Source organism: Camelus ferus, chromosome 11 (assembly GCF_009834535.1).
Source record: "Camelus ferus isolate YT-003-E chromosome 11, BCGSAC_Cfer_1.0, whole genome shotgun sequence".
Classification (NCBI taxonomy): domain Eukaryota; kingdom Metazoa; phylum Chordata; class Mammalia; order Artiodactyla; family Camelidae; genus Camelus; species Camelus ferus.
The window spans coordinates 59,452,635-59,463,575 of NC_045706.1; the positions used below are offsets into that span (position 1 = coordinate 59,452,635).

Sequence of the window (10,941 nt, forward strand, 5' to 3'; positions counted from 1 at the left end):
GGAAGAATATGTTTAATTTTACTTTTGTTAAACTGCCAAACTGTTTTCCTAATTGGTTTTTAGCATTTCACACTCCTACCAGAAATATATGAAAATTCTGGTTTATCTTTATAATCATAAATACTTGCCAGTCTTTCTAGTTTTAGTTGATCTAATGGGTGTGTAGTGGTATCGGAACATGGTTTTACTTTGCATTTCTCTGATGATTACAGATTGTGAGCATCTTTTCCTATGTTTTCTGATCATTCATATATCTTCTTTGGTGAGGTTTGTTTTTTTTTTTTTTAACTATGTCTTCTTCGAGCTTTTCTCTTACTCCTTAATTGGAAGAGTTCTTTATGTATGCTGGAAACAAGTCCTTTGTCAGGTTTCCGTATTGCAGATACTGCCTCAGTCTGTGGCTTGCTTTTTCATTTTCTTTCTTTTTCTTTTCTTTTCTTTCTTTCTTTTTTTTTTAGGGGAAGGACGTAATTAGGTTTATTTATTTTAATTTTTTTTAACGGAGGTACTGGGGATTGAACCCAGTACCTCATGCATGGCAAGCATGTGCTCTACCACTCAGCTACACCCTCCCCACTATTTTTTAATTTTCTTAATGCTGCCTTTCAAATAGCAGTTTAAAATTTTTTTTGAAATTTATCTTATCATTTTTTCTTTTATGATTTGTGCTTTTTGTGTCTTAAAATGTATTTGTCTACCCCAAGGTTGCAAAAGTTTTCTCTTATGTTTTCCTCCAAATGTTTTATAATTTTAGCTTTTACATTTAGTCTATGATCCGTGTTTTAATTATAGCTTTATTGAGATACAATTCACGTACCATAAATGTCACCCTTGTAAAGTGTACAACTCAGTGGTTTTGGTATATTCAAAGAGTATACTATATAATTTTTGAACATTTTTTCATCCCCAAAATAAATGCCATATGCAATTGCCCCCTCCCCAGTTCCTGCCATCACTAACCTACTTTCTCTATTTTGGATTTGCCTATTCCAGGAAAATCATATAAATGATATGAAATACAATATGTGTAGGTATGTACCATATCTTGTGTATCCATTCATCAGCTAATGGACATTTGAGTTGTTTCTACCATTATTCTATGAATAATGCTATGAACAGTTATATACAAGTTTTTGTGTGAACATATGTATTCAATTCTCTTGGGTATCTACTTGGGAATGGATTGCCAGGTCAAATGATTAACTCTGTGATTAACTTTTTGAGGAATTGCCAAAATGTTTTCTACAGTGGCTGCACCATTTACATTCCCATCAGTCATATATGAGGTTATAATTTCTCTACATCCTTGTCAACACTTGTCATTTTCCATTTTAAAAAATTACAGCTGTCACATTGGGTAAGAAATGGTATCTCATTGCAGCTTTGACTTGTATTTCCCTACTGGCCAATGATGTTGAGCATCTTTTCATGTACCTATTGTCCATCTTTTTTGGAGAAATGTATATTCAAGTATTTTGCCCAATTTTAAACTGGATTTTTAAAAACTATTAAGTTGGAAGAGTTCTTTATATATTCTGGATATAATCAGTACTTTATCAGACATATAATTTGCAATTTATCTTCTCCCATTCTATGGTTGTCTTTTCATATTCTTGATGGTGTCCTTTGATCCCCAAAGTTTTTAATTTTGACGATTTCCAATTTATCTATTCTGCCCTCCCCCCAGCCCAGTTTGTTTTCTTGTGCTTTTGAGGTCCTACATAGCTTAAGGTGATGAAGCTTTCATTCTATGTTTTTCTTCTAAATGTTTGTAGTTTTAGCTGCTACAGTTAGGTACATAATCCATTTTGAGTTTTTTTTTTTTTTCCCCATATGATGTGAGCTAGCTCACTTCTGCGTGCGGATATCCAATTGTCCCAGCACCATTTGTTGAAAACACTATTCTTTCCCATTGAATTATCTTGGTATCTTATTTCAATCAATTGACCATAAATGTAACGATTTATTCTTGGACTCTTGATTCTACCTTATTGATCTATCCAGCTGTACTTACGCCAGCACTACACTGTCTTGATTCCTGTAGCTTCACAGTAAGTTTTAAAATTGAGAAGTCTACATTCTCCAACTTTGTTCACCTTTTTCAAGATTGTTTTGGCTATTCTGAGTCACATTCATTTCCATGTGAATTTTAGGATCAACTTCTAAAATACTGCCAGAAAAAGGTTGGGAGGGGAATCTGGGACTTTGATAGGGGCTGTGTTTAATCTTTAGAACAATTTGGAAAGTATTGCCATCTGTTTGTTTGTTTGTTTGTTTGTGAAGTATAGTTGATTTGTAGTATTTGTGCTAGTTTATGGTGTACAGCATAGTGATTCAGTTATAAACACATATATATTCTTTTTCATTATAAGTTAGTACAAGCTATTGAACATGGTGCTATGCAGTAGGACCTTGCTGTTTATTTTATACAGAGTGTTTTGTACCTGAAAATCCCAAACTCCTAATTTATTCCTCCCAACCCAATCCCCTTTAGTAAGCCATCTTAATATTAAGTCTTCCAATCTATGAGAGTGGAATGTCTTTCCATTTATTTATCTTTATTAACTTACTTAAACACTGTTTTGTAGTTCTCCATGTACAAAGCATGCACTGATACTGTGAAATTTATTCCAAATATTTTATTCTTATTGCTAGTGTTATAAGTGGGGTAATTTTCTTAATTCCACTTTTGGATTATTCATTAATAGTACATAGAAATACAATTGATTTTTGCATATGGACCTTATACCCTGCAACTTTGCTGAATTTATTATTTACCAGTTTCTTAGAGATATTTTTTGGATTCTCTACATAAAAGATCAATCTACATATAAAGATAGTTTTGCTTCTTTCTTTCCAATTTGAATGACTCATCTCTTTCTGTTACCTAATTACCCTAGCGAGAATCTCCAATACAATACTGAATATAAGTGGGGAGAGAGGACATTCTTGGATCTGATTTTAGGGGGAAAGCATTCAGTCTTTCACTATTAAGTATGTTTGTAACCTGTGGGGTCTTCATAAATGCCCTGTATTAGCTTGAGGAAATTTCCTTCTATTCCTAATTTCTGAGGGGTTTTGTCATAAAACGGTATTGAATTTTGTCCACTGATTTTCTCTTTCCAGGTGAACATGTGGTCTTTGTCCTTTATTCTATTAAATATGGTGTATTAGTGTTTATAGTATTCCCTTAAAATACTTTTTATTTTTGTAAGGTTAGTAGTGACGTCCCTTCCTTCATTCCTGATCTTTGTAATTTTAGTCTTCTCTGTTTCTTCATCATTTGACCTAAAGATTTGTCAGTTTTGATAATATTTTCAAAGAACCAACCTTTGATTTTGTTGAATCTCTATTTGTTGTAATTCTCTATCTCATTAATTTCTGCTCTGTTCTGTATTATCTCCTTTTTTCTGCTTGCCATGGGGTTAGTTCGCTCTTCTTTTTCTATTGTCTTTTTTTCCCTAGCTATATTATGATAAAATATAGCATTGTTTAGGTTTAAGGTGAATAATGTGTTGATTTTATACATTTATATATTGCAAAATGATTACCACTATGCTTTGGTTAACACCTCCATCACATCACATAATTTCAGTATTTTTTGCGTGTCGTAAGAACACTTAAGATTTACTTTCTTAGCAACTTTCAAGTGTGTAACAGAGTGGTATTAACTATGATGGTGTACATTAGGACCCCAGAACTTACTTATTTTATAACTGGAAGTTTGTACCCTCTGACAACATCTCCCCATTTCTTCTACCTCTAAGCCCCTGGTAAGGACCAGTCTACTCTATGAGCTCAGCATTTTAAGATCCTACATAAAAATGACATTGCACAGTATTTGTCTTTCTCTGTCTGATTTATTTCATTTAGCACAATGCCCTCAAGCTCTACCCATGTTGCTGCAGATGGCAGGATTTTCTTCTTTCTCATGGGTAAATAATATTCCATCGTATATTTATACCACATCTTTTTTATCTCTTTATCCATTCATCCATTGACAGATGCTTAGGTTGTCTCCGTATCTTGGCTATTGTGAATAATGCTGCAACAAACATGGGAGTGCAGATAACTCTTCAAGATTTTGTTTTCTTTTCCTTTAGCTATATACCCAGAAGTAGGACTGCTAAATCATATGGTAGCTCTAGTTGTAATTTTTTGAGAAACCAGCATATTGTTTGGCTGTACTAATTTATATTCCCACCAACAGTGCAGAAGAGTTTCATTTATTCCACATCCTCACCAACACTTGTCATTTCTGGTGTTTTTGATGATAGCCAATTCTAACAAGTGTGAGGTAATATCTCATTGTGGTTTTAATTTGCATTCCCCCAAAGGTTGGTGATGTCAAGCACTTTTCAGGTACCTGCTGGACATGTCTATATCTTCTTTGGGAAAATATCTATTCTGTTTCTCTGTCTATTTTGTAATTGGATTGTTTATTTATTCATTTACTTTTGCTATTGAATTGTATGAGTTCTTTATATATTTTCTCCTATTCTGTAGGTTGTTTGTTCATTTTGTTCTTTTGCTATGCAGAAACTTCTTAGTTTGATGTAGTCCCACTTAACTAATTTTTGCTTTTGTTGCTTTTGCTGTTGACGTAACCAAGAAATCATTGTCAAGGCCATGAATGTGTGTTCAATTTTGTCAAATTATTTTATTGCATCTCATGATTTAAAATGTATCGTATTTCCCACTTTTTCCTGTCTCAATAAACATTCATTGAAGTCACAATGTTACTAAGCTTTCATTCCTGTAATAAACTCCACTTGTTTTGGTATCAACATTATGTTGGCTTCAAATGTCCATCAACAACTGACTGGATAAAGAAGCTGTGGTATATTTATACAATGGAATACTACTCAGCAATAAAAAGGAATAAAATAATGCCATTTGCAGCAACATGGATGGACCTGGAGAATGTCATTTGCCATGAAGTAAGCCAGAAAGAGAAAGAAAAATGCCATATGATATCACTCACATGTGGAATCTAAAAAAATAAGACAAATGAACTTGTTTACAAAATAGAAACAGACTCACAGACATAGAAAACAAACTTATGGTTACCAGCAGGGAAAGAGGGTGGGAAGGGATAAACTGGGAGTTCAAGATTTGCAGATACTAACTAATATACATAAAATAGATAAACAACAAGTCTATATGGTATAGCAAAGGGAACCATATTCAATATCTTGAAGTAACCTATGGTGAAAAAGAACATGAAAATGAATACATGTATGTTCTTATATGACTGAAGTATTGTGCTGTACTCCAGAAACTGATACAACATTGTAAACAGACTATACTTCAACAAAATACATATTGAGAAAAACAACATTATGTTGGCTTCGTAAAATGAGTTGAGGAGTATTCCTTCTTTAAACTTGAGTAGGATTGATACTATTTCTTCCTTAATTGTTTGAGAGAATACACTGCTGAAGGCTTTGGCTCTGGATAGTTTTTAATAGGATGGTTTATAAATATAAATTTTATTATTTTGGCAGAAAATGGGACACTTAGAGCCTTAACTTTCTTTCTTGGTGAATTTTGTCTTTCAAGAAAATTTTCCATTGCACCAAAGTTGCAGAATTTATAACAAAGATTTTCATAATTTTTACTTACTTTTAAGATCTGCAGGATCTACAGTATTATCCTCTTTCTTTCCTAATGTTGGTAGTTTGTATTTTCTCTACTTTTATCTTGATTTGTCTACTTAAAACTATTATCAATTTCAATGACTTTTTCAAAGAATCAGCTTTTGATTTATTTATTTTTCTCGATTTGTTCTTTTTCTATTTCATTGGTTTCCATTCTTATCTTTATTTTTTCTTTCATCTACTTATTTTAGATTTAATGTTTTTCTAGCTTCTTAATGTACTAAATTGGATTATTGATGTTAGACTTTTCTTCCTTTTAAACATAAACATTTGAAGTTATAATGTTCCCTGTTTTCACTGCTTTAGCTTCGTCCCACAAATTCTGAAATGTTGTGTCTTCATTTTCAATCACTTCAATGTGTTTCCTGATTTTCCTTGTGATTTTCTCCTTGATTAATGGGTTATTTAGAAGAGTTGTTTAACTTTCAAATATTTGGGGATTTTCTAGATTCATTTCTTATATTGATTTCTTTTTTAATTCAACTATTAGTTATTAATTTAATTTCATTCACACATACATAGACTACTTGATATTATCCCATAGCTCACTGAGTGCTGTTCACTTTTTAAAATCTTTCTTTTGCTTATTTTGCTTCATTTTGTATTTGTGTAATTTCAATTCTTTAATACTGTTGAGGCTTGTTTTATGGCATATGGCACATTTTAATAAATGTTCCAAGTGTACTTGAAACGTATATGTTGACTAGAGTGTTCCATGAATTTCAATTAAATTGTTGATAGGTTTTCAAGTTTTCTACATTCTTACCAATTTTCTTCCTACTTATTGAATCAATTACTGCGAGAAACATGTCTGTATTTTGAACTATAATTGTGGATTTCTTTATTTTAGCTTTTTGTTTTATTTTTTCATGTATTTTGAAGCTTTGCCATTGGGTATGTACTTATTTAGTATTTTTATGTCTTTGTAATGTCTCTTGTTGTTGGTGTTTCCATAGCATTTCTTTTTATATTCTTCTACTTTATTCTGTCCATGTCTTTACTTTTTTTTTTTTAATGGAGGTACTAGGGATTGAACCCAGGACCTCCTGCATGCTAGTCATGTGCTCTACCACTGAGCTATACCCACCTTCCATGTCTTTATGTTTAAATTGAGTTTCTTGTACATACAGCATATTGTAAGGTATTGCTTTTCTAACCAATCTGATACTTCTGCCCTTTAATTGGCATGTTTAGACCACGTGAATTTATTGTACTTATTGTTCTGACTTGGTTTAAGTCTACTATCTGTTTTCTATTTGTGCCGTCTGTTCTTTCTTTTTTTTATTTTTTTAATTGCTTATTTTGGATTAATTTTTTTATGCTTCGATTTTACCTCTTCTATTGGCTTAACAGCTCTGCCTCTTTTTGTTTTATTAGTTTTAGGAGTTGCTGTAGCATATACAATATACACATTTAACTTTTCACAGTCTACCTTCCAATAATACTGTATCAGCTAATGTAGATTGTAAGAATCTTACAATAGCATACTTCCATTTTTGTTTTCCTTACCTCCAAAGAACTTCCTTTAATATTTCTTGTGCTACAGATCAACCGGTAACAAATATACTCAGCTTTTATTGTTGTTGTCTGAAAAGGTTTTTATTTTATCTTCTTTTGTGAACAATATTTGATAGACATGGCAGTCCAGGTTGATCTTTTTTTTTTTTCCCAGCACTTTTACGATGTACCATGGCCTTATGATTTACATAGTTTCTGAAATTCTTCAGTAATTCTTATCTTTATTCCTTTGTTTCTTTTTCCCTCTGGATAATTGTAAGGTTTTTGTTAATAATATTTTGGTTTTCAGCTATTTGATTATAATGTGTTTCGCTTCTGGTGCTGGTGGTGGTGGCAGCAGTGTGCACAGTCATCCTGTTTTGTGTTTGTTGATGTTTTAGATCTGTAGCCTTATAGTTTTTATCACCTATGGGAAAAAAAATTGGCCATTATTTCTTCAAATATTTGTTCTGTGCTGTATCTCTTCTTTCTTCCTGGGTTTCCAATTATGTTAGACCATTGGCTATTGTCCCACAGGTCACTAGACTCTGTTCACTTTTTTCAGTCTTTCTTTTCCTCTCTTTGTTTAATTTTGAATACAATCTATTCCTCTATCTTCAAGTTTACTGATTGTTTTCTTCATTATTTAATCTGATTTTTATCCCATCCAGTGATTTTTTTTTCAACATAGGTGTGGTATTTTTCATCTCTAGGAGTTTCATTTTGTTATGTCTTTTTCTACCTTTCATTTGCTTCCTTATTATGTTCATGCTTTCTCTCCTTGTTATGCTCATGTTTTCTTTTAAATACTTGAACATAGTTATAATAGCTGTTTTAATATTCTTATTTGTCAGTCTATCAGATCTATTATCGAGTCTCTTTGTATTGACTGATTTTTCTCCTAGTCATGTTTTCTGGCTTCTTCTCTGTCCAGTAAATTTAATTGGTTGCTAGAAATTGTTTTAACAAAATGTGTGTAACAAAAAACATTTTTGTTTTCTTCCTTTGCAGCTTTGTTCTCATAGTAAATGAAGTTAACTTCAGTTCAGCTTGATCCCTTTGAAGCTCTTTTAAAGTGTTATTAAAGTGGGTTTAGAGAGGCTATATTCTAGGGAGAGTTCAGCTTTCTCATGAAGGCATGGCCCACTTAGGGCCTCTGCTGAATATCCCCTGTGATCAATTAGAGCTCTCTCTTCTGGCTGGTCAGAACTCAAATGTCTTCCAGTCCTTTGTGAGCTGGGGAAGCATTCAGCTCATAGCTTCCTGGTTGGTTTCTATCCAGCCTCGTGGAGTTTCATCCCATACATTCACATATTACTATCCAACAAAGATTCATAGAAGTATCTATGGAGATTTCTGGAATTATTATTTTTTTTCTTTGTATAATCCACTCCTCTCTGAACTCTGCCCTGCAATTTCCAGCCACTTCAGATATCCTGAACTCTTGTCTCTGGCTCCTCATCTAAGCAAGATTGCTGGGCTCTGCTTGGATTCCCCTTCCTTACTCCGTAGTTTGAAACATGCCTCCAGGAAGAAAGCTGTGGTGATCGTAGGGCTCAACTCATTTGTTTCCTTTCTCTCAAGTATCACAGTTGTGTCTTGCCAGTTATTTGATGCCTGAAACCAATGGTTCCACACACTTTGCCCAGTTTTTTTTTTATTTTATTTTATTTTATTTTATTTTATTTTATTTTATTTTATTTTATTTCTCTTTTGGTGCAATGCTAAATGTGGTCCTTTTTATTCCATTACAGCCTGAGGTGAAAGTCTGTCATTTGTTTTGATGATTTGTTTCTGGAGTATTTGTTTTGTTTAAAATTTTTTTTTCCATCCAGAAACGGCTAGATAGTATGTAATCAAATTGATTGATTTGTAGTCTATGACTTCTGGATTTTGAAGAACTTTGAAGTTAAAAGGGACTTCCCCTCTCCAAGGCATTTTATGCCATTTTTTCATGCTGATTCTAATCTTGTTTTCCACGCAGTTCATGTCCATGTGACCTTGCCTTGAACCCTTCAAATCTCTTTGCTAGGTCATATTTGTCCTGCCCTTCCCCTGGGAGTGGAACTTTTATCTCAAATGAAGTGGGGTTAATCTGGCATTTTACCTATACTTCCCCAAAACAGCAATTTATGGCATAAGTTAGATGGCCTGAGTTCTTTTGGGTTTCATTTTTGACATCCAAGGCAATGGAAAGCTTTGGGAATTCTAAAACCCTTTCTATCAAAGTGTTGTCTTTGTCACATATTCCAAAAGCCTATTTTAAAACTCAAAGAGTTCTTTGATATCTGTGCCCATTTGAAGTAACTGACCTCTCTTGAGACAGGACTGGGAGAAGGGCTTGGATGATTGGTCTGGGGAGGGCCACAAGGTACTCGGAAGTAAAAAGGGAAAAGCACAAAGATTAATATTTCAAAGCATGCTTCCACCATGCCCTCTGTCTTCTGCACTTTCTGACGCACCAGCCCAGTAACACCATCAAAGAAGAAACTAAAATTAGCCTGATCGTCTCTATTCCTCATTCTGGGGCTCACTGCCTTTTTAGGTCAGCTCAGAAACCAGCCTCTCCAAAGACTCCGTCTACAACACAACCTCGAATCTGCAGGAAGCTCACTATGGACAATTCTTTTTAGAAATTGGAAAGCTAACCACATGTAGTTTTGTTAGTTTATTTGCAAGTTTTCCAGAATGTAATTCACCAGATTAGGAAACCTGTATTATTTAGAATAGTTTTCTTACTAATACCGTCACCCGTCTTTGAATTGACTCTCTTCTGGTGAACTTGGTTCAGTACTCTTCAGCACCATAACCAAACGTTTCTCACAGTCATCTATCAATACTGTGTCTTCAGTTTCCAGCAAAATGACTCCATTTCTTGCTTCATAAATTATTTGTAATCAAGTTTTGCATTCCCTGTCTTATTTGAAATATCAGTTGAATTCACCATTTTATATGTCTTTTAAAATATCAAGCTGCTTTTACTTCTAGGGGGCTGGATTTTTTTTTTTTTTTCTAGTGGGCAGTACTCTCCCCATTAGGAAAAGTGATCACATAAAAATGAAGTAGAAAGCTTATCTCGAAATGCTGGAGAGGGTGTGGAGAAAAGGGAACCCTCCTACACTGTTGGTGGGAATGTAATTTGGTGCAGTCATTATGGAAAACATTATGGAGATTCCTTAAAAAACTGAAAGAAGATTTACTATATGATCCAGCAATCCCACTCCTGGGCATATATTCAGAGGGAACCAGAATTCAAAGAGATACATGCACCCCAATGTTCATAGCAGCACTATTTACAATAGCCAAGACATGGAAACAACCTAAATGTCCATCGACAGATGACTGAATAAAGAAGTTGTGATACACATACACACACACACACACACACACACACACACAGGAATGCTACTTAGTCATAAAAAAGAATAAAATAATGCCATTTGCAGTATCATAGATGGATCTGGAGATCTTCATATTAAGTGAAGTAAGCCAGAAAGAGAAAGATAAATACCATATGGTATCACTTATTTGTGGAATCTAAAATAAATAAATAAATAAATAAATAAATAAACAAACTTATTTACAAAACAAAGACAGACTCACAGACATAGGAAACAAACTAGTGGTTACCAGGGGGAAAGGGGGTGGGGAAGGATAAACTGGGAACTTGGGATTTGTAGATACTAACTACTTTACATAAAACAGATAAACAACAAAGTCCTACTGTACAGCACAGGGAACTATATTCAGTACCTTATAATGGCCTATAATGAAATAGAATATG

At 33.6% G+C, this 10,941-nt stretch overlaps 1 non-coding gene across 1 annotated transcript; it reads right to left on the reverse strand.

Annotated features, from left to right (window-relative positions):
* Nucleotides 1–500: 500 nt before the first annotated feature.
* On the reverse strand, nucleotides 501–572 carry TRNAG-GCC. Its single transcript has one exon. It is a non-coding gene; the product is annotated as a tRNA-Gly (tRNA).
* Nucleotides 573–10,941: the final 10,369 nt, after the last annotated feature.